This window comes from Delphinus delphis, chromosome 2, assembly GCF_949987515.2.
Source record: "Delphinus delphis chromosome 2, mDelDel1.2, whole genome shotgun sequence".
Classification (NCBI taxonomy): domain Eukaryota; kingdom Metazoa; phylum Chordata; class Mammalia; order Artiodactyla; family Delphinidae; genus Delphinus; species Delphinus delphis.
Genome location: NC_082684.1, coordinates 56,937,465 through 56,963,650, shown reverse-complemented (window position 1 = coordinate 56,963,650; position 26,186 = coordinate 56,937,465). Strand labels below are relative to the sequence as shown.

Genomic DNA, 26,186 nt, shown 5'->3' with positions numbered 1-26,186 from the left:
AATGGAAAAACATGGCAAAAATATCATTGGTTACTAATAGAAAGCATATATAGGTGGTAAAATTACAAAAACCTAGAAGGGAAGGAAAGATGCCAACTTCAGGGAGTGTTTACTGCTAGGGAAGAAGAGAAGCAAAGGGGTTGAGGGGGTGCTGCAGAGTGAGCTGCAACTGTCTCTGCAAAATTGTATTTATTTTTTTAGTATGTTAATCAACTGTTTAACTTTTAAAAGTGTGCATGATGTGTGCTTGAGATTTTATTGTATTTATTTCTACTTTGGACTAAGGTTGGACTATTTTTTAATTAAAATGGGTTTCAAAAAGAGTTATTAGAAGGTAGAAATTTAGACAGTGTGTAGAGGCTATTCTGGTGAATTCTCTATGGGGACAAGGTTATGGATTCAAATAAAGACTTTTTGTTGTTTTTTTTTAAATAAGGCAATGTGAGCATTTTTAAATTGAGTATGTCTACATATCTATTTCATTTTAAAACAATACAATTTCTGAGCTGCAAAGAAAACAACCTACATGTAAATGATAAAATATTAATAATATAAAAATTTCTGTGAGGAAGAAAATAATTAATATAATTTTAAAAGATCCAAATACATTTAGAGGAGACTTAAAAATAGGAAATAAACCTCAGTGATAAATGTATAAAATATATTCAACTCAGTAGAAATCAGATAAACTAAAAATATAATTTAAAAGTATTATATTGTATTATGTAAATATAAAAAGGAAAAACAGCTGTTATCTCTTAAGCTGGCTATATTTAAAAATAAAAATACTTACAATTATTTGTAAATTGAAATATATGTGTTTGTATATATATGTCCCCCAAATCTGTATATATGTGTATGTGTGTGTATCCTCTTATATAGTACCAGAACAAAAATTTTAAAGGAAATTACGTAAAGCACAAAGAAGCTATTCACATATTAACACAGTAATTTCATCTTAGAATCTCCCGAGAGAAATTCGCAAAAATGTGTAGAGCAAAGGTTTGCTTTTCCTTTTGTCCTTTGTTTAGTTTTTTTTAATAAACATGAATGTTCATTCTGGTATTTCTTATATCTCATATTTTAAAAAATGAACGGTTGATATAATAAAGTGTGGTGCATAATACAATGGAAATCAGATTTACTAAAAATGGTTTTGATTCAGAATATTTAATAGTATTGGAAATGTTCATGACATAATTTGCAATTTATGTGTAGCATCCAATTAATGTAAAATTTGTGTGTGCTTGTATATATACAGATAACTTTGTGAGTATACTTTACATTTTTATTTTTAGCAACTCTCTTCATTCCACCTCTGGATCATCATATCACATGTCATATGTTTTTATTTTCTTTTTAAGCTTTTCTCTAATTTACAAATCTTCTGCAGTAAGTACATATAACTCTTTGTATTCTGGTTTTAAAACATATTTTGTAAAAATATCAGAAATGTAGAGCTATGTTAAATTGCATTATGTTCTTTTAAGTTATACATAACAGGTCATTTTCCTTTGCATACTTTTGCTTTAATTCATGCTCATTCCTTCAAATTAGTATATTGTTAGTTGTTATTGTGGAACCTCCTCATGTGCTAGAATTTATAACTTTAATTCCTTCAATAATCTACGAACAAACACATACTGTATTATCTCTTTAAGGCCTGGCCATTTGTCCCTAAGACATAGACCATATTTAAAGGGCACATTATGCTTTACTGATAATAAAGCTTCAAATATAATCTATTGTGAACCCTAATTGGTTAATCAAGATTCTGTCAATAAAATAAAAGTCATTCTAAATATTTTAAGCAACAGGAGAGTTAAAGCAGAAAACTAAAGTCTTCCACAGCAGGGAACACCTGTGAAACAGTCATTCAGTCAGCAAGTGCAGGATTTTCAAGGAGGCCTTGGATGATTTCACCTGCTTGGAGTATCCAAGCTATTAACATGAGCTTGTCCAGAAGATTCTAAAAACCCTAATCTATAACCTTTCTGCAACTGCTATCACGTTAGTTCCCCCTTTTCCATTTCCTAAATCACTTGTGAATGCCTGTCATTAGCAGAATCTAACCTAGAAACCAGCTCACAAGGAATTCTGAGTAAAGGAGTTCCCAGGCTTCTTCCCTCAGGGGTAGAAGGAGACAGCTGATGCTGAGTTAATAATCAACAATCAGGTACATGTAAAATTTGTAAAAGCTGAACTGAATTGGTTTCCCAACCATCCGAGTGGAAAGAGCAATATAACAACAATTCATTTTATTTTGGCTTCTTAGAATTCAAATTTAATAGAAATTTCCTAATTTAAGGTTAACTTGGGAGCAAGAACTTATAATGCATACAAGAAATGACATTACGTGAGGGATATGCATGTGGGTAGACTGGGCAATAGATAGAAAGAAACATCAAGGATGGAAAATATTGGTCTCAGTATATGAAATGGACCTGTCTAATGTTCATTTCATCCGAGTGATCAGTCTGTCCACACAATATGGAATATTTTTCTCTAAGTAGCCAAATCTTGTTATCTTGGTTTCTATTTTACTGAAGCCCCAATACTTACACTACTTTTAATGAGACTTTAAAAATATACTAATTAGTTCATTAAAATGCATGTTGATAAATGAAAGATACGCAACCTGCAGTTTATGATGTTTCATCTTGAAGTTTATCCATGAAGGTAAATACATATTCTGTCACTATTTTTATAAAATATTCATTTGAGATGTATATATATTTGAGCATTATACTAACAATAATTCCTAGGAATTTCAAGTTTATACTATTTATATTCTATGTATAATATCTGATTTTCAGTATTTCGATTATAAAAAGCACAATATAATCAATGCAGCAACAGTATTTTTTCAAATACTGAATTTACAAACATTGTATTCATTTAGCTGCCTTGCAAGGAATTTCAGGTCATACGTATTATTAGGCTTTTAAAAGTGATCAATGATTATGAAAAACACAGGACTACTTACTAAAATAAAATGATACAGAATTTACTGACTGCCCACATGGTTCAGTTGCTTTGACTTATTATAGATATTTTATTAAAAATAAGATATTTTTATCCATCAGGAAATTGATATATTCTTAATCTTCTAAATAAAATAATATAATTTCTAATTAATTAAAAAAATAATACAAATGTGGATGTAACATTATTCCAGTCTTAATCCACACTGGAGGTTACTGTCTCAATATTTTATATGTAGTTTCCACAGTTAGTCTAAATTTTTCAATAAGTGGCTTATTACACAGGATCATTCCCCTAATTTTATATAGCACACAGTTGAGCATTTATTCTATTATTCTTTAATATTTTTCATTTAAGCAATCTATTAGATGTCTAATAAAATATATATAGCCAAAGGCTGTCATTATTTTTAAGATATAAGCAAATTTTCAAAAACAGAATTATAGTCAATATGTTAATCAAATAAATAATTCTCATAGGAGATGATAATCATCATTACCAACACAACCTACTAGAAAATATCATTAATTAAAACCAAAGCAGGAATTTCACTGTTAATTAATATTTAATTAATTGTACTATAGCTATTAATTATTAATTAATATACATTCCTTTTGGGCTACATTCCTTCTCATCATATACATTTGGCCATCGCATATGTATTTGCTATAGGAAATTGGAAAATACCTACTGTTGAATATATGTATGAAAAGAATATGTGTAATTCTTGACATAATATTTCTCTCTCAAAGAGGAGTATTTTCTCTTCAGACTGGATTTCTCTTAAACTGCTAAAGCAATTTATTTGGTCCATTACGTTTTTTTTCCCTGTTTTCTGGGGGTTTTTTATGGAAGGAGATATATAGTTATTCTGCTTTAAGATTCATATAGAATTCTGACAGAAATTGTATGTGTCTCTGAGAAATCTAATTAAAATCCACTAAAAAGAAAAAAACATAAGTTTAGTTTTAACGTGATAATACTCTGTTAGATATTCCATTTTAGGGAATAACTGGTATATAATCTATGTAGGTAACTTTATCATGTTATAGAATGTTTTATTCCTTGGGTGTTGTGGCTACTTTAAGCTCAGCTAAAATAGTGATTGTCTCATTAACACGGCTGTTTTCATTGAGGAACCTGGCTCACAATGTGCTCTACTTGATTTAGCACGCTATGAATTGCTGTGCTCACCTGCTCTGTTATTACTTATCTGCAAAGCACCTAATATTTGTCCTTAGCAGAATTTTGCACTAAATATTTATTCTATTAATTACTCATAATTAACAATATAATATTGCTCTGATTTAATTCATTAAACACTTGATAAAAGCAGATGCTGTTTCTGTATTGGTGATGACTTGATAGTCAATGCCAGACACTATTTTAGCTAACTCTTAATTGACTGATTTTTGGCCAGCATAATTAGAGAATCATACATTTTAGAATACACCACTCCCCCAAATTCTCTATAGCCTACCACATAACCACGCTCAACCCACTTGAGCCCAAGCATTAGGTGGGATTCCACTGTGAGAAGAGTCCAATTACTTAGATGTGGGCTTTATCTTTTTTATTAAGGGAATCAGTAAATAGATTTACCTTCCTTTCTAACTCTTGTGTGTGCATTATACCAAAAGAAACCTTGAAGTTATTGGAATGAGGATAATTTCTTAATATCTCATTGTTATATTATTCCTTTCTTATTTATATTCTCTATTACATTTACTACACACATGAATAAAACACATCTGATTAGATAAACTTAATTGTCTAGAAGCCCATTTAACTAGTATTATATTACACTCTTCTTATAATAAAGAATAAAGACCCTTACTTTAGTTGAGCTAAGTATTAGCTGAAATAATAATCTCTGAAATCTGTGTCAATACAAAGCAGATTTTTTTTAGAGCATGCATGAGTTTAGTTAATGGTGGTCATATAAATCAGAAGATACTGTTTCATCTAGTTATTCATGGATGAAGAAAATGGAGGCTCTTCAATTTTTGACAAGTGACTTCCAGGGTCACTTTGGAGATGTCCACACTCTGCCTACAGATGCAAGAAGAAATACACTGAATTCCTTCAGCCAGAATTCAATGTCATAAGCTTTCCTAGATGCAGAGGAGATAGGGAACTCTGAGTGGTGTGACCTGAGCAAATCATTTGACTTCTGTATGTCTCAGTCTACAACCTGAATTCATATATTCCTACCAAATAAGATTGTTTGGATTATCAAATTCAATGAGGCAATTCACTCATTCTGGCTTCTGCTCTCTTCAAGGCTTTAACTCTGCTTCCTTCCTACCCTTGGGGAACATAACAGTTTCCCACAGTTGTTTTGCCTGACATTTAACGACCATGTATTTTCCCTTTTATCCTGCTAACACCATTAGGAATATTTCCTTCATCACAGTTTCTGAAGTTAAAGCCTTTAAATTATGCTGTCAGTATCCCTCCTAATGATTAACAGACAATTCTTTAGCTTTTAAATGCTCCACTTGAGATAAATATATGTCTTGGGAAATATAAACTAATAAACCAATTTTGATTGGATATATTTTATGAAAAATCAATGATTTATTTCATAAGTACATTGATAATATATACATCATAATTCCACTGAATACTACCTGATTTTTCTACCTAATATTCTCTTTTATTAAAGATGTATTTTTCCCTTAAGATGTTTGACTTTTTATATGTAACTACCAAAAAATGAAAGTGAGCACATTGTGGGTTTATGATTAGAAATCCAGTATTTTTATCATAAAATATGAATGGAAAATTCAAACGAAAATACATCTTATGAATTTGTGTCTATAACAAGTAATATCAATATGCATTTTGTGAGAAAACTAATGCTTTAAGCAGTTATTCAAATAAAATATAACATCAAGGAGCTGCAACATATACTTACAAAGATATTGAGAGTTATAAAAGATTTTCATTGTACATATAAAAGCAGGAAGTACAAATTTTCCAACTGATACTAATTTTGAAGATCTTTATGTATATTTTAGAGTTTTTTTTAAAGGTTTGGCATTTTATAGTCACGTATTATATAATAAAGTGTTAATGTTTGCTTTATCAGTGTGATGTCAAAAAACCATAATTATTGCCAGCTCAATTCATGAATGACTAATTACAAAAATAAATAATTAACAGTAAACCAGAACTAACAAGTTGTGATACAACACAACTGATAATCTTCTAGTTTGTCGAATAAATGAATGGGTTATGAGATAGAGACAATGATAATAAATGTCAATCTGTAGTGTCATTTATCTATGAGTAAAGATATTCATCTTTTGACATTATAAAATGCATAGTGATTTTTGCATATAACTGTAATTCATTTCCTGTTTGTCCTATTGCAGCATCACATTTGTAACACTGCAGTTAAGACCCTGTTAACATTTCCCTTATAAAATCCGTATTTTCAACAATTTATAATTATGTGATTAAATTTCTTTTCAGAATGAAACTTGGATTACAAAATCTCTTTCTAGGAGATATTTTAAATAAAATTTTAAAAGCCGAGTTTTACAGGAAGGATATATCTCATTATGAGAAGTGTGTACTGGCAAGTGATGATGGGCTATTGGTGGTTCTTAATTACTTCACGTGTTTCTGCTCCTTAATATTTCTGTTAGATGAGTAAAATAATAGATGGTGTTAAGTAATTCATTTTTCATTAAAGACAAACAGGTATTATATTAGTTCTATAAATACATATTTAAAGTAAGGCTGGGACTTCCCTGGTGGCGCAGTGGTTAAGAACCCGCCTGCCAATGCAGGGGACACGGGTTCAAGCCCTGGTCCGGGAAGATCTCACATGCTGCGGAGCAACTAAGCCCGTGCACCACAACTACTGAGCCTGCGCTCTACAGCCCATGAGCCACAACTACTGAAGCCCGTGCACCTAGAGCCCGTGCTCCACAACAAGAGAAGCCACCGTAATGAGAAGCCCACACACCGCACCGAAGAGGATCCCCTGCTCACCGCAACAAGAGAAAGCCCACGTGTAGCAATGAAGAGCCAACACAGCCAAAAATTAAATAAATTAATGTGTCATATTCATGAATCACATGACCCACTTAAAAATTTTTTTTAATTTTATTTATTTTTATATAGCAGGTTTTTTTAATTTTATTTTTTTTATACAGCAGGTTCTTATTAGTTATCTATTTTATACATATTAGGGTATATCAATCCCAATCTCCCAATTCATCCCACCACCACCAGCCCCCAACCCCTCTTTCCCCCCTTGGTGTCCATACGTTTGTTCTCTACATCTGTGTCTCTATTTCTGCCTTGCAAACTGTTCACATGACCTACTTATAATGGGATACTTCATGCTCTCTTCTAATCCCATTAGTTTAGAGTGAATTTTCTAAATGTCTGCTCTCAAATCTGTTTGTTAGTTTTACTTGAGTTATTTACTTGATAGTTATTTCATTAAATATTATAAACTATGTCATGAAATATTACATAAATTAGGATTTGGAAAAGAAATAGGGTGTTTCTACAAAATCACTGTTGAGGGACTTCCTTGGTGGTGCAGTGGTTAAGACTCCATGCTCCCAATGCAGGGGGCCCAGGTTCAATCCCTGCTCAGGGAACTAGATCCCACATGCATGCCACAACTAAGGAGACCACATGCCGCAACTAAGGAGACTGCCTCCCACAACTAAGGACCCTGCTTGCTGCAACTAAGAGACACAGTGCAACCAAATAATTAAATAAATAAATTTAAAAGAGAGACTCCTAGTTCTCTTAAAAGCACAGTTGAAATATTTAGAAAATACTTGAAAAAGCCTTTCAAACTAGCAATGTATGCCAGGTATTTAATGGATGGACAAATTAACTAAAAATGTAAGAATTCTATACACAGATTATTTCATAAGTGTCTAATTTCTTGATCATTTCTAAAGAAAAAAGATGAAAATAGCAGAGGATACATTGTACATGTGTTTTCTGCAAAAATTTTGCCAGAGCTTTATTACTATTATTCATGTTAAAAGGAATTATTTGCCTATAAAAAGCTTGGTAGAAAATGTGCATTTATACATTTTTTAGTTAAAATATTATATTTAAGTTAAATATACATCTTTAAATCTGTTTATTAGCTTACCAACTTCAATGTCATCAGAATCCAACATATTTATAAATTGCAAGGAAATCCAGTTTGGTAGAATTGTTTCCGTTATTTATTGTGTTCATCATACAAGAAACTTTTGTGATTCTGTTTTACTGATATTATTATAAACTTGTTTATTGTAATTGTGCATATAATACTTATCTTCCTATCTGTCTTTATCCTATAAAAATGCAAGGGTTTTCATGTAATTTTTTGTTTGAATAAGATTTTGTATCACTTTTCTTAAGCTACATTACTGGAGAATGGATTTTTCAGCAATGTGAATTAGGCATTCATTTATACAAATCCTCCATACCCCGTACTATCTTCATAAGTCAACCAAATAGAGTACTCAATACTAGGCCCTCAAAGAAGATAGGCTAGTGTGTAGGGGATATTATAGCCTAATGAGTAAATAAATATGCAAATGGAAACAAACAATCAAACAAGAGTATAGGAAAAAGGCATGACAATGTTAATACTCTCCCTATTCTCCTAGCCGAGGTCCCAGTGGAAGAAACTCTAAAGGCTTGTATATCATGCAAGTCTGGATGGAACGGCTACGTTATTTCTTTAGGACAAGAAACTTGACTACTTAAAAGCATTGATTTTTCAGGTAGTTTGCTTACTTTTCTTGCTGCAAATCAATGGTCTTAAAATGTTATGTGAACAAGCTAGATATATACTACAGAGATTCTACTGTTTGAAGTCATGCCACAAATTCTTGTTCTTGTTCATTAACACTGGCCTCCTCATACATCTGTGTAGACTAGTCTTCTACAACTTTCAGAAGAGAGCTCTACAAGTGCAGAGGTCTCTTTAGTATTTGCTCAAATATATTAACTTGATTAAGCTATGGAGTTAACTTATATTTAGAAAATAAAACACTCTCAGTGTAATTGTACATACTAGTGAAAAGTTTTCTTTGATTCATTCTGTATTTTAAATATAGACATGGTTATTTATTATTTAGTGTTGTTTCACTTGAAGAACCGTTCCTCTTCTTAGGCACATGATCATATTTTCTCTGACCCTCTAATGACTTGTATATTATTGACTCTACCTCTTCTGTCTTCAACCTCACCTTGGCATTTTATCCTTCACATTTAGAATTTAAATGAAGCAAGTTTTTATTAAATTAAAAAAAATCAAGCATGCCTACCTGTTTCTCACATTCTGTATCCATTTCTTTATCTGACACTCACTTCTCAATTTACCTTGCCCGTATTTCCATCGATACACTGAAAGAGCTATCATTAAGGTCAGAAATTAGGTCTATTGCTTGAAATTTAAAGATATATTTTATTTCTCATATAACTTGACTTTATATTTTTATTCTACACATTTGATAATTCTTCCAGTTGAATCATTCTCAACTGTAATTTCCTGAGCTTTTCCCACAACTATAGACACTTTTTCTCAAACATACAGCTCTACTTTTAATCTCGGAAGTTCTAAAAATGTAGGCCTAGTTTCACTTCTGTGGATATTCTTGTCTTTAAGAAAGTCACACCTTTGTCACTGGCTACCCTTCCCAACAACTGCTATCAATACTTAGGACCCCCAAGCGCTTAGGAACTCCTTTGTCACAGGTCTTACCTCTGACTCACATGCGACAGCACCTTGAACATCTCAAAACCATCCACAGACATCATGTCCAATGCTGAAACTTTTATCTCCTCTGCAAGATTAATTCTTCTTCCCCAACTCAGTGAGTATCACCAACCATATCTAGTTGCATAAATAAGAACCTAGGAGTCAATTCTACATTTCTCCCCGCTCCACCACTCTGACCTTCCCCAAATCAATCTGTCACTAAGTCTGGCATACCATACCTCCTAGATAGCACTCAAGTAATTCTTCTTTCTGTTTTCACTGGCAAGACACTGGCCCAAGATGCTTTAAGAGAGACAAAATTTCACGCTATCTAAATTTACATTTGGTAAGTTACACAAAATCTTAGCTTCATTTTCCTCACCTATAAAAATGGAAGTAATGATGAGGGTGATTTGAGGACTAGATAGACGCATATTTAATAAATGCATAACAATGTCAGTAAAGTTTTGCTAAACTTAGCTATTATATAGTCTTTTCTGTGAATAGCAGGAGACAATAGCTATAAATATATGCTGAATATTCCAGATCAGTTCTCCACACAGGAGCAAGGACAGTCCTTTTGAAATGCCAATTTCACCATGCCATCCCTTGACCAAAACTTTATCAATTCTCTTCTGTTTTTCTTAGAAGGAAGCACAAAACAATTAACACTGCCTCTGAGGCCCTTAGTGATGTAATTTCAGGATTCTCTCCAAGTTCATTTCCAGACTCTGTTTAGTTACTCTTGCTTCTTCCTGACTTAGGACCTTTCCTGATTTCACAGCCTAGGGTGGGCTCCCTATATATACATGGTTTGTCAATTATGAATATTTCCCCTTCAGAACTTTGTCAGGGTTTAGAATTACATGTATATCTTCTAATTTTACTTATGTTTATTTGCATCCCTAGTCTACTAAGTTTCATGAGGGAAAGACTATGCCTTATAACTCATTCTTATAAAGCATAACATGTCCAAGGTCTAACATGTTATCTGGCTTAAAATGTTATCTGGCTCAAAAATGTTCAATTAACCTTTTTTGAATAGATTTATGCATTAAGAGATGGGTGAATGAACTTTAAACACACTGTAATTTTACTTCTTTTTCAGGGGGAGATCATCATGTGCATAATTCCACAGACTATTCCTCTACACAAGATGTTGTTTTGATATTCTTTTCCTTGCCCTCTAGTTTAGATAACTAGCAAGAAAAACAGAAAAGAAAACTCAAACATACATTTAAGGGAAGATAATGCATTTGTGATGGCAAAATGCTAGTAGAGCACATAGAATCAGTAGAGAAATTTTGACAATAAAAATACCGGAAGATACAAGACTTATTTTTCATATAGTTTTCATTCGCAAATATAGATAGTAGAGTGATTATTTTTCGAGCAGTATCTACTGAGTGCATATTATGTCCCAGACATTCATGCTGTGACTTAGGGCTAAAATAATGATACAAAATATTATGATGGTTAAGATCAAAGTCTCTGGTACCAGCTTTTCTGTGTAAGAATCCTGTCTTAATCACTGCCCCGGGCAAATTCTCTAACCTCTATTTGTTTCCCTCTCTTTAATGATGAATAAAAGATAATAATATCACCTAACTTCCAGGGTCATTGTGAGGATTAAATGAATGTAAAGAATTTAAGACTATAATTTGTGTAAAGAACTGTGCTTGGCATAAAGGAAGTTTTATATATTATAAAACATATCACTACCATTATTTTATAGCCTTAGTGCTTAGCTTACAATTAAATGGGAGAAAAAGCAAGTTAATAGATATCAGCAATATACAATGATTAATGATATCACAGGGAAGTACAATGTTTTATGGAGTCATAAAGTGGGATGCGCTACCTGAATTTGTGGGTGCAGAGAAAGCTTGATGCATAGTGTGGCATCAAACAGGACCTGAAGGGTGAGACCAAGTTAGTCTGCAATGAATGTGAACAGCCTTCTGAATGGTAGCATACACAGAATTAGCGTACACAGTTTTCTTGACTTGTTAGTGTGGTGAAAGCCTAAAGCCCATCTTGTCAAACCATGTGGAGACAAGACGTTTACGCAAAAAGGGAAAGATATCTCAGTCTGCTGAAACCTGTGACTTACAATGGGAGCAATTCTTCACCCTTCCCTTAAACATCTGTTTACTTACAAGTATGTTTTGTCTCCAAGAGAAAGACTCTGGCTTAGGCAAACAGTCACTTGAACAACTCAAAGTATTTAAAAATAAAAATTCTGTCTTTTTTTTTTTTTTTTTGCGGTACGCGGGCCTCTCACTGTTGTGGCCTCTCCCGTTGCAGAGCACAGGCTCCGGACGCACAGGCTCAGCGGCCATGGCTCACGGGCCCAGCCGCTCCGCGGCATGTGGGATTTTCCCGGACCGGGGCACGAACCTGTGTCCCTTGCATCGGCAGGCGGACTCAACCACTGCGCCACCAGGGAAGCCCAAATTCTGTCTTTTGATAGGAATCATGATATCCTTTTTCTCCTTTTCTCTCTCCCACTTCCTTCCTATCTTCATTTTTTCTCTGCTTCCTTTCTTTCCTTTTTTCTAAGTTTTAAAATTTTTTTCTTCTTTATCATGCCTATGCTACTTTACTTCATTAAGTAAGTTTTATTTTTTTGGGTTTTGTTTTCCCCTAGCACTGTAGGAATTCTAGATTGTTGAACCCAGTCTGGGTCTTCTGGTTGAAGTAATTTTTTATTCCTCATTAAAGCATACAGACACATATACACATAAGATGTTAGCTATGAAACATAAATGAGCCAGAATATAAAAGTGATTTGAAGTATAAGGAAAGGAGATGAAGGAATAGAGGTCAATCCAGCCCTGCTTTAATACCAGTTCTTCAGAGTGTTAATACTAGGGTTTTACAATTTAAGAGAATCCACTCATGAATGGTGGCATGGGTTTATTCAGAAGATATTATTACATAAATATGTTAAACAGAAATTTATATGTGCAGCTTATCTTGAAAATATATATATATCTGAACTGCCTTAGTATTACTTGTGCAGTTCCATCAGAACAAGGAATTGGGGGGAATACTTTGTTGCTTTTTTTTTTAACGGGTAAATAAATTGTTTTAACTTTAATAGATTAGATTATAGCAAAAAAAATGACTGAACTACTTCATGCAATATTACTGATCTCACAAATACAACGTTGTGATTGAAGCCATACATAAGAGTATAGTTTGTATAACTGCATCTATGTAAACTTTAAAAAGAGGTGAAAGCAAATCTATGATGTTCAAAGTTAGGAAAATACAAGGGCAATAGTAGGGTTTTCCTCCAAATTTATATGGTATCAAACAAAATAAACATTGTTGAGCAGTAATACAATGTAATATTTTTTCTTAAGTACACTCTCTGTCTTATTCCCTCAGGATCTTTGCTTTCAGGTCCACTTTACTTAAAAATAATGTTAAGAACAAGGAATCTAACCAAAGTTAATATCCATAGCAATATATAGGAAAAGGGCATGTAAAGAAACTGGAACTTTTTTGTTGCTTTATCTAACAGATTGTTTTTGCTTTAATTTGATAATATATATAGTTTTTAATTGTAGATTTTGTTTGTTTTGGATCCTGGAGTACATTAAAGAAAATGTGTCAGTAACAATTTTATGAAGGCCATAGCTGTCCAAATCAAAATTCAACTTGATGTTTTAAGCCACATTCATATCTAAAATTATAAATCTCACAAATTGCTTACACAGAAATAGGTAAATGAAAGTGAAAAGTGTCAATGAGCTGGTCTGCTGAAGTGATTAATCTATTTGCCATATATACATATAAGTCTACTGTTCAACCAAATATTGTATGTTCATTATTATTTGATTAAATGTTTCTACAGGCCCTTAAATATTAATACAATTCTTGTATCCTGATTTGAAATAATCATCAAGATCTGTCAACTATTTTCTTTTGTAGTACTGGGTTTGGAGTGAATCCAGAAGTCCTTTGTCATGTGTGTTGCTTAGAGATGTTTTATTCCTAGTGAGTGGAATGTGAGCTGACAAACTTGCTATTACACTTTGCCAGTATTGAAACTGTTGCAAAGGGATTATGAGATTTATCCAGGGCCAGAGTGCTAATCATTGACTAGTTGGCTGAAAATTATGCTGTAGATGCCTGATTCTTAACCCAATTGGCTGTGTAACATCCCTTGAGAATATTGGTGCTAAAAGATTCAGGCTGTTTCAATTTACTCTTTTAATTAAAACATAGAACTAGAGAAGAAACAAATAAAAGAGATGAGAGCAGGGCTTAAAATATCCTCTAGCTCGCCCTCAGTATTCTTTGTCACAATTCTGCTGTAAGGCTCCACCAACACATCTCTGAAAAACTGCCACTTTTTCTTTTTCATTATGCAACATGCCACATTTATGGGCTCAAAATGATACTTTACATTCCATTTCCTCAACATAGCATCATTAGAAGGAACACATAATTCCAAGCACTGACACCTAGAAAATGCAATGCATTGTATTACTTCATTATACTTCCTTGTTTAGAGTTAAAAATGTAGATTAAAGAATCCATCAACAAATTTTACTGAGCGCAAACTGTTCAGAAACTATCAAATGTAGACAGTAGTTTAATAGTAAAATAATAGAACTTCCTTTAAGAGAATGGTGTTAACATACCTTGTGAAGAGAGAAGAACTAAAAGTTTAGTGCAGTCTAATGATTCATACATGTAAAAACAGATTTTTCTCCCCCAAAGAAAAATTTACTCCAAATTAAAGGTATGAATTATAAAAATAAAATTGGGGAGAATTATTTATTTTCCATTATGCATTTATTCATAAAACACAAGCAGGCACTGTGCTAAGCTTTAAAGAAGAATGAGATGGACAGGACTCTTTCCACAAGCAGCTTATATTCTACAAATATACAAAACACATACTTAGTACACAAACACATACTTAGTTACACAAAAACCAAATACTGATAAGTGGTGGGTGGGTCTCAGGAAGGAAAATCCAGGACAGTAAGAATTTGTTAGTCAATTAGCTGAGTATGTGACTTGTGAAATTTGGATACACTGCATTTTTTTCCAGTTAGTTTTTAACTATAATGAAAATAAACATGTTACTGAGTCCAAGCTTGCTCTGCTCACCACACAACAGGCCAATAAATCGGAGATGGGGTGTTGAGGAAGGAATATTACTTTATTTGGAAAGCCGTCAAACCGAGAAGATGGCAGACTAACATCTCAAAATAATCATCTTATCAGGGTTTGGATGCCAGCTTCTTTTATAGCACAGAGGGGGAGGATACGAGGAAGTAAAAAGGCCATAAATTTGGAAATATCAGATGGAATGGCCAGCCTTGGGGAGGGGATGTGTTAATTTCTTCTTCTTCTTGCAACCATCCACAGATGGACAGGGTCCGGATGTTTCCCTGAACAAAGGCACTTTGGTTTAACATTCAGACAGAGGGGCAGGGTTCCCTGAGGCAGGCCATTATGTATAGACAGTATCCTTTTAGTGAACAAAAGCAGTGTAAAGCAAAGGTTAAAGTAAAAGAAACAGATCCAACGTGTAGTCAGATTTGGCTCTTCCCTGTTACAAACACATATTTAAAAGGAAAAATAATTGAATTACACATAGTGTTGGTAACATAGACTCTGGAGCCAGACATACTGTATGTGATTCTCAGCTTTGTCACTTAACTGAGATACATAATCTTGGACAAAGTTATTTAACCTACCTACTATCAGTTAATCCATCTGTTAAAGAAAGGAAAACAATATTATCTTTCTTACATGTTTTTTGTAAAGATTAATTGACTTGATAACCATATGAATGTATTAAAACAGTGCAAGGTTCATGTTATATATGCAATACAAAATATGGTGATGATTATTAGGTTTACAGCCATAATGATGCTAAAATATTGAGAGAGTCAAATTTAAACTTACGGTATAAGATCAATAAATGGAATTGTGGACTCTGAGTTTTGCATTGTCCTGCATACATACTTAGTTAATGTTCAATCAGGAGAGAGAAACAACACAATAATTTGAACAGGAAACTTTAATATCAAGAATTATTAATTATTAGAGTATTAGAGTAAGGAGGGATTGACTATTAAGAAAGAGAACTCTAATTATAGAAAAAGCAGTCACTAACCCTAGGGCTGAGACAGAATGCCCATGGAAGACTCCTGCTTCCCCTAGACCAACATCCAGGTCTTGGAGAAAGCACCCCTGTGACTCACTGAATGGCAGAGAAGTACCTGTGTTGTTCCACTTGTGGTGGAACCTGCCAGAAATCTACCCTCTGGGGTGCCAGAGAAAGCTGTTCCCTGTTGGGTGCTGCTGGCTGTCATGCAGTGCAGAAGCAGGGCACTGGGGAAGCCGGATGTGACGCAAGGTTCCGAAGGACTCTGCTATAAAACTGCCTGATGGTCCGGAAAAGTGGTGGGGGAGGGTGCCCGCAGCTGAGTGCTCACAGCTGTGCACTGCAGGAGCTGGGAACTGGAGAATTTACAAGCACCGAAGGAGCTGAGAGACTGCTACCAGAGAGCCTGGTGAAGGCCTACGCGCTGGGAGAAGCTTCTGGCTGCTTAGTGCTGCTCTCCCGTGTCCCACAGGAAAGGGCAGTGAAGAGGGGAAAGTGCTTGTAGGAGTCACTTGCTATGAGTGAGCAGACCTGTGCTAGGAAGAAAAAACCCTTTTTCCTGGAATGTCTCTTCAGCCCCTTCTACTGACAGAGCTTCCTGCCACCTGGAATGGAGAAAAAAGTATTTAAAATGTCAAGTACCATTTTCACAGAGCAATCTGACAGGGTGAATTTGGAGCTGAAAGGCGATAAATTAGTAACTGGCACAATACAACAAAAAATTCAAGATGAAAACATAATTCTGTTCCTTGTGCTAACTTATTGGATATGATTCATTCCAGTGTGGAGTCTAGAAATACTTATGAATTGGAAAATCCACAAATATCATTTGCATTTATAATATTTAAGACAAATATTGGTAACCAATCCTTAAAAAAATTAGGGTACCCTTGAGTTGAGCATCTGCAATATTGACCAGAGTGACACCAGATTTTAAAACTTTTATGGAGGTGTTTTACTATTTTAACATAAAACCAATCCCATCTTGTATTCGCTTTTATCTTACTTCACCTATCAGCAGCATACCCTCGTTGAAACATTTTAAATTTTGGTTTCCAAAATGCCAACTCTTTGACTTCCTACACTGCTGTCTTCTACTCTGTCCTTTCCACTTTCCAATTCGTATAGGTAACAGTTTCTTGGGGACCTCTTATCTGTGTTTACTTTCTAGGCTGCATCATCCAATTTCATGCCTTTTAATACCACTGAAGGGCTTCCCTGGTGGCGCAGTGGTTGAGAGTCCGCCTGCCGATGCAGCGGACACGGGTTCATGCCCCGGTCTGGGAAGGTCCCACATGCCGCGAAGCAGCTGGGCCCGTGAGCCATGGCTGTTGAGCCTGCTTGTCCGGAGCCTGTGCTCCACAACGGGAGAGGCCACAAGAGTGAGAGGCCTGCGTACCACAAAAAATAAATAAATAAAATACCACTGAAGATTCCCATTGACAAAAATATAGTACAAACATTATTGCTTTTTACTATAGTCAACAGACAGACTGGACTGTAGAGTAAAAAGAAAAAAAAATCCATATATGGCATCTTCAACAACACTAGGTAAGAAGGAACCGCATCAACTCTTGAACATAGGCATATGTGACCAGGATCAGCAACTTCTCTGTAGAAATGATAGAGGGAAAGTACGATACTGAAAGATCTAACAAGTCTCAGAATGAAGGTATGGCCAATAAAATTTATACCCCAAAAGTGAGGTACTTGGCTGAGTAGCTACCAGGTGAACAAATCTGAGAAAACTGACAAGATTCAAAATCCAGACCAGCTTCAAGCTGTTGAAAAGTGCAGATAAAACTACCTCCTTTCCAACTGATAGAAATTTACCACAAACTGCAGGCAGCAGAAGTGGTGGGCACAAATGCTGGGCCTCCCAGATATACAGAAGTGATATGAAGGAAGAGAGGTTCAGAGGATGATAAATTCAGAATGTAGTATAGCAGCAAAATACATTCTTCAGAAACAAGAGACCCATTTAAAAGAAAGGTTTGTAGAGCTCTGGAAGATAAAAATGGTACAAAGAAAGTACCTTTGAATTGATTTATCTGTGAGGGATAGAGAAGTGACTTCACAAAGAGACATTTTTTCAATACCTCATGGTAAAAATACAAAGGGAGGAATCTGTACATTAGTTATTAGACTGGGAAAGCTAATCTGTTTTATCACTTTAAGTACCTCCAGATAAACTCGGAAAACACAACTCATTTAAGCATGAAAAATCAGTAAGAATTATTACCCATTCACATATATATATATAGTAACAAAAGGTGAAAAGTAACCAAGTAACAGTACAAAAGTTGATTTTAAAACACAGAAAAATTTTGAAGAAAAATTAATTTTAGATGTCCGTATCAAGTGATTTATACGGGAAAAAAAAATCAATTCTTTAAAGCAACATTTTATTCCAAAACAGAATGGTGTAACATTTTTAGGATAGCTGGTTTTTCTATCAAGCAGTAGTGTCTTTCAAGAATAAATGAAACAGGGGCTTCCCTGGTGGTGCAGTGGTTGAGAGTCCGCCTGCCGATGCAGGGGACATGGGTTCGTGCCCCGGTCTGGGAAGATCCCACATGCCGTGGAGCGGCTGGGCCCGTGAGCCATGGCCGCTGAGCCTGCGCGTCCGGAGCCTATGCTCCGCAACGGGAGAGGCCACAACAGTGAGAGGCCCGTGTACTGCAAAAAAAAAAAAAAAAAAAAAAAAAAAGAATAAATGAATCAAACAGACAATAAAAATGCAAAAACTCAGGGAATACTAATCTTATACATCCTTTCTTAGAATAAGATATAGATAAATAAGAAACATTTGAAGACGATTTATTATGTGTTCTGGAAGTGAGCATTTAATGTTTTTAAGAATCTAGGAATGAGTGATGGCAAGGGATGCAAATATTACAGTCTCCAATAGATAAAAATAAAACTAGGAAAAACAAATAATTGCTAGAATAAATAAATAGTAGAATTGGCTGCCTTACAGATATTAACTTGGAATGAAAAAAATTTTAAATCAGATATTTAGAAAAAAAATAAGGTAGAAGATATTTCTATGTAAATCTATTAATGTCTGTTAAGCCAATATACAATACCTTATACAACAAGGAAGTATGTGTATTTATAAGACATTAATATAAAAGTAGTTACTAGACCAAAAAATACTGCATACCAAAAGCAGAGACTATAAAGTAAATATATGCAATATTATAAAATTATATATCATATATAACATGTAAAACAAATATTTTAATAAGTGAGATAGTCTATTTCTATTTTTTGATATTGCAAACATATTTGATCTAGTTCTGTAATCGCATGTGTGTGTGTGTTGTAATACATACTGCATATAATTACACAATATATATTATTAATTCCACATTAACCCCCTGACTTCATCACCTTCATTCTCCCCCTTGCTCACATGGAGTTGTTCTTCTTAAGTACCTCAAGTATCTCCATTGTGTCTGTTATATAAAGAGGTAAAAAATAAAAGGAAGGGGGTACAAAACACAATCCTAAAGAGAAATTGAGAAAACATATTTTGAAGGGAATAGTCCTTGTTTTTTTTCATTAGTCAGAGTAGTATCAGACAAACAGAACTCTTCTTGTTCTAAGTAACTCAGATTTCCCCATAGATAGTTTCTATATTACTGTCAGAGTCAAATGTCTTCAAAATCAATGTGATTTTGTCACATCTTACTTATAAATGCCCAAATAATAAAGTTTAACACAATAATAGCATGCAATGTCAGTTCTCCAGTAACTGGACCCATCCTAAACTAATACCCAGAGAACCATGCCAATTTCTCACCTATCACATAACCTGTTTTCCAAACACACCCAACTTATGATTTCAATAAAACATACCCTGTTCTTAAACTACTCTCTTTTTCCCCCTTCTGCTTCCTCTATCTTGAATTTATTTCCTGTTTTATCTATTAGCTATATCTTATTATTTTCAAGTACAAGCTTATTCATCACCTTTGTGTGCTCCTTTGCACATGGCTAACAATCTACTTTAAGTCACTAAACGAAAAGAAACTAATGAGTTGAAATACCGATGTTCACTTCTAAATCTCAAGCTCATGGAGAGGATGGGTTGGTGTCTTATTTAATCTCTCTTTTAGATACATTGTAGAGTGTTTGGCACATAGTTGATGTGTAACAAATATTGGTTAAATGAAAAAAAATGAATGAATGAAAGATGGAAGATTATTATAGAAGTTCATATGGGCTAGGTTTGCATTAAGATAATCAAGGAGAATTTTTGCTGAGTTGTTGTGTGAACTGAATCATGAAGGTGGAGGATAATTCAAATAAAAGAAACAGGGTATGCCAAATTGTCAAAAAAAAAAAAAACGGTGAAGTGATATCAGAAAACATTAAGCTCACTTGTATTTTTTTGCAATATTAGTGCTAAGGACAAGTTAGAGATTTAAAAAAATATATATAGAGAGAGCCTGCAACTAAACCCAGAAAGAGCACAAAGATATTCAGAAGAACAAAAACTTAAATATAAGGCCCAATTAGATATAAATTTATTTTCCAAGAAATCAGATAAAAAAGGAAAAAACCTTTAAAATTGTACTGAGGAGACAGTAATAAAATAAATGTTAGAATCATCTGCTCTTATTTCACTAAATTGCTAGAATAAAGCAATGATATACAGCATAGTAAAGTTTTAGAATGAGTATTCTAATGGTAAGTCTAAGTTAAATGGTTAAAAAAAATAAAGCAATGACATTATCTCATTGTAATTTCTATTCAATCTCCAAAACACCACAGTAAAAAATACGGTTTTTGTGTTTTTGTGAAATATGAAATACTTGTTTTTTCAGGCTAAATTAAAATATCCATTGAATCTTTTCTTAAAAATATATAAATTATATTTCTCTTTACCTATATAGCATAGAAAGTTGTGAATCTTCTTAATAAAAATACAGTACTTTCTATATATCTTTACCATATGTAAAAAGATAAAAATAACTTTTGGTGACTGTTTCTCTCATCCAATAACCATCATCTTCCTAGGAACAAGGATTGTGTCTTATATATCTTGGCATTTTCAATGTTTGCTTCAGTGACTTGCATACTGAATTCACTCATACAATAAAGAAGAAATAACAGTAAGTAGCATTTATTATTTATTTTGTTCTACACTATATACATTACGTGAATTACCACTTATAATTTTAGCAACAGCTGGTGCTATGAGTACTAGTATCTTCTCTCTTTTACAGAAAAAACTGAAGTTGAACAATGAATAGCTAAAGAAAGAAAACTCTTCTAATGTCATATCACTGTTAAGTAGCTAACCCAGAATCTGAATCCAGACAGGCTAGCTCCCAAGTCTGATTCTGTAAATACCACAGGATATTCTTTTTCTAGAAGTGGAAAAAAGGCAGGTAATTAAAAGCACAATTACTTGTGTTTTAAAATTTGGGGCCTGTATTTATTTATTTTATATAGGTTTTATATATCTTGGTCCTGATGATAAAATCAGTACATGTCAGTCAAATTTGATTTCAAATTGTTTCAGCATTTATTTAGCAATAATTAAATTCAAGTTTATGTTTCATGTAATCTATCTATATGCAGTTCCTGTTGGGAAACAATTCTTCCTGGGTCTCTTATATGTTTTGTATATTTGTAAGCAAAGAACTGACTGCCTTTTCTTCCAGATTTCTTTTTTAAAGGACATTTTTATAGCAAACAGGATTGAAAATAGAGATATTGTCACCCTCTAGATCAAAGGGCAGGCATACTAATTCCCCATTTGAAGAGATTTGAATTCTCTAAACTCAGCATTCCTTTCCTACAATACAATCTACCCCACCTGTGCAGTTATCCTCTGACTCTTTGGGTCTCCCTGTAGGAAGTGGAACTCAGAAATCTAACACAAATAAAACTGATTCTCTGGCTACTGCTATTGCTTTAGCAATAAACTGCCCATCTTAGATTAAGGAATCTCATGTCATCTACCAGCATACATAAAACCAAGGCAAGTTAATTAATTAGCTTGTAAATAATATAAAATCGTAGATGATTTAAAGTTCCTAACTTATACATTATGTGTTTTTCTTACTACATATTATTAAAAGACTTGTTTATAGGAAAGAAAATTTGCTTATTTATCTAATATTTTAAAATATTTTAAAGATCCAAGATTTGAATGACTGGAAGAGTCCATGAAAATTCATCAAAGATGTATGTGGATTTTTCAAATAGTTCAAATGCTTAAATATTTAATCTATTGCTGATAATCTTTAATATATATTTGGCTGGTATGGAATATTTTTAAAACATTAGACCAGCTTTTCACAACAGGGGCCAATTTGTCTCCAAGGGAACATTTGGCAATATCTGGAGACATCTTTGGTATACATTGCTTGAATTATATATGTTCATTGCTTCTGGAAATTGGGAGTGGTGGGGGATCCACTAATAGCATCCACTAATGCTACTGGCATTTACCGGATAGAGACCAGGGATGCAGTTAGACATCCTAGGGTGCACAGGACAGCCTCCCCTAATAAAGGGGACCAATTCACTTGGTCCCAAATGTCAATTATGTTAATGTTTAGAACATATCTATATCTATATTTATATCTATCTATATACATCTGAAATTGAGATATATAGTTCTATTCTCTCAATGATAAGAATTAACCTGCATACAAAATTACAAAAATATAAATCTCTATATCTGTCATATGTCTATATAACTGTTATTCATGAAAATCAAACCATAACATAAACAAGAGCAAATAATCAGCAGAAAACCAAAGTCTCAATTTTTTTAAAGTTTTTAGAATGTACTTATATATAAATATATCAGAGAAGTACAAACAAACCTTATTTTTTAAATCATTGATAATAATGTATAGCCAGTAATGTATATACAGAAGAAAAAATTATTATGTATGTGGATTGAGGTGAATGGGTACAATCATTTTAAAAAAATTATCCTGTATTTGGTTCCCAAAGCCTATCCTGTTGCTATAGCAACAGCTGTCCTATATATCCATTTGGTATTATAGCAATCTGTCAAGGAAATTCTGATATGCAATAATTTGTATACATTAATTTTCAAAATTATAAGAATATGTTTGAATATTATCTGCTTGTTAGAACAACCCTCAAACATCTATGACTTTACAAATTATACTTCTAAAATTATAGGTATGATCACCTTGTGTGTGTGCATATATATATATGGGTGTGTAAATATGCATATACAAACATATACACATATATAATCATATATACACTCATATATAGTCATATATGCACTCATGTATAACCAGCCAACATAAACTGAACTTCTATGTCATAGTATCAAATGAAATTTGTCAGAATTTATCTAATTGGTATAGTATTATCTGATTCACAAATATGGACTAAAAGTGTCATCCTTCACATCATCCAGTGTTAGTAGGATCCATCTATATAGAAATTACAAATTTTATTTTTCAGGAGAAAATTAATGTTTCAAGGACACTAAAAGCAATAAAAAAAGACAACAGGTAGTTTTACTACTTGGTTGGATAGTAACTGAATTTGATAGAACAGTGGGATAATACAAATATTTGTAAATAAATTGAGTATAGCTTTGTAAATTGAACTGACACGAGATTCCAAAGAAGAAAAATGAATTAATTACTATATTCACAATTTAGGAATACCATTCATACTTAACTCATTTAGACAAAAATTTCATCCTGAATCAAAATTTTAGCCTTCCTTTTACTCAGTCTATTAATTGTTGAATATATTTTAAATAGCAACATCTTCTTGTCTACTGAAATACTTATTTAAACTAATTTATTTTCAAAATTCTGAGTAGTTTAAATAGATACATATATATTTACATTCTTTTCAGTTGTTATTTAAAAATGCAGCTCAAAAAATTTTCTACCATGAGAATGTATTTGTGTGCCTGTGTGGTTGTGCAGGTTCAGTTGTATAAAATGTAGTCGAAGAATCAACTGAAAGAAATAATGAGAAAGAGACAAGATGGTGGCAGAGATAGTAGTGGGGCTGACAGTGGTCCTGAACACAAGTCCCACTAAAACTGAGTTCCTCTGCTGAGTTTATGATTAACTTTTCTATCCAAAATGTTATTCCTTTTCTTGTTCTCCTCAAGATTGAGAAATATCAAATAAAACTGGGAATTGAAACTGAGCAGGACACTGTTGGCCCCTCCCAAGTACAAAAGCCTTTCTGTGTCCCCCATTTCTTTTCCTTTTTTTTTGGCTGTGCAGTACAACATGTGGGATCTTAGTTCCCCAACCAGGGATCGAACCTGGGCCCCCAGCATTGGGAACACGGAATCTTAACCACTGGACGGTCAGGGAAGTCCCCCCACCCCCACCCCCACCCCCACCAACTTCCTGTTTTTAGGGAAAACGTTTCAGCCTCCTAGATCTTCTCTGAGCTCCAAAGGGCAGTTTCAAACAGTTACTAATTAGGGGAGTAAGGCAATGCAGAAAGAAACAATAGTGCAGGGTGGGGCCTCATTCTGGATCCTCCTCAGGGGATGTGCATAACAATTTGGTACATGTCTCTAAGTTCTTCTACAGGAACTAAGGCCCCCACCCAGGTGGAGGATGGTAACTTTAGGCTGAGCACAGCCTGTGGACCCCAGACTGGTTGGAACTAGAAGGCTGATGACTGAGATTCCTGGAACACCACCGTGTTACCTCACCACCAACCAATCAGCAAGGCCACACACTCTGCAGACCTCCCCCCAAATTTTGTCTATAAAATCTCTTCCCCAAAAACTATTAGGGAGATTAGGTCTTTAGAGCACGAGCCACCCTATTCTCCTTGCTTGGCCCTGCAATAAACCTTTCTCCCCTTCAAACTCCAATGTTTTGGTTTGTTGGGCCTCACCGTGTGTCAGGCACACGGACTGGGATTTGATAACAGCCCCAGCTATGGGACAGGCAGTAGCCATAGGGGCTTGTTGGACAAGTGGAAGATTGATGATAAGCCTGTAAAAACTGACAAATGGGGTGTGTCAGCTGTGAAAAATTCTTTGAATGATTCTGCCAAAATGTACAAGTATGTGGAGAATTTTGGTCTAACTGATGTTCGCCTCACCATCTGTACCATTTCTTGTTTCTTTGCCACAGTGGCTTTGATTTGGACTCAGAGTCCAAGCCTGTTCTGGCTTTGTGCATCATATCCTATTTTGTGATGATGCAGATCCTGACCATTTATACCTCATATAAGGAGAAAAGCATCTTTCTTGTGGCCCCAGGAAAGATTCTACAGGGATGTATCCTGATGATATTTGGTATATTCTCAAAAGGTTCGGTGACAAATACACTCTAAAGCTGACCTTCATCAGTGGAAGAACAAAGCAGCAATGGGAAGCCGAGCTCACCAAGTTCATTGTTAAGATTTTGACCACAGCAGAACACTGTTATGGATGTGTACAAGCCTGAAATATCCAGGCTCAATGTCAGTCTCACCACAGAGAAAAAAAATAGCCAATTCTATAACCAGCCATCTTTCTGCTGAATCATGATGAATTAAGGGGTATGGGAGAAAGAAACAGAACTTAAAATGGATAAAGTAAGAAATGTTAAAAAAAAAAAAAGTCCCTAATTTGTCCTGAAAATTTGGTCTATTCTGGATAAATAGGACTTTCTAGGTCAGATATGAGTAGTTGTAGCTCTAATATCTAGCTATAGCTTCTTTAGTTTGCTGATTGTGTTGTTTTGATTTGCTTCTCTGGAAAAGCATTTTTGCTAAAAGTGGTACAGACTCCTTCCTTCATACCTAGCAGTACTTTATATGGTATAGCTTTGTGTCATGCAGTATTTGAGGACTCAGTTTTGAAAACTGTTAACCTGTTGCTGACTTTTTTGTGTTAATTCCTGCTTCAATGGCTGTTTCCCTTAATTCAGGTTACAACTTCTTGTGTATGTCAGCTTTCCTTCACACACTATTTTTGTGGGTGTGTATATATCTGACTTGAGGAGAATTGGGGGAAAAAAACACAGCTTTTTAATTTAAAAGAAATTTTCTGCCTGTTACATTTTGTGCTTTTAACCAATTAAAGAAGCTAATGGCATTTTTTAGTTTTATCTTGCCTAGGTTGTCCACTAATATATCTCTGTTGATTTGTGTGTGCCCTTTAACTGCCATTTTCTAAAATTTTTTTCAATAAAAGGAAAGATGTGAAAAAATATAATGAGAGAAAAGTCAAGAATTATGAATTAAAATAGTATTTAAATAGAGCATTTAAATTTACAGAACAAAGATGTTCTACCTAGTTGTTATATTTAAAGAAAAAAGACGTCTTTTATTTTAATT

General features: G+C 33.9%; 1 pseudogene; it reads left to right on the top strand.

The window, feature by feature from the left end:
* Positions 1 to 16,146: 16,146 nt before the first annotated feature.
* On the top strand, positions 16,147 to 25,388 carry LOC132417898 (signal peptidase complex subunit 2 pseudogene; annotated as a pseudogene).
* The last annotated feature ends 798 nt before the right edge of the window (positions 25,389 to 26,186 follow it).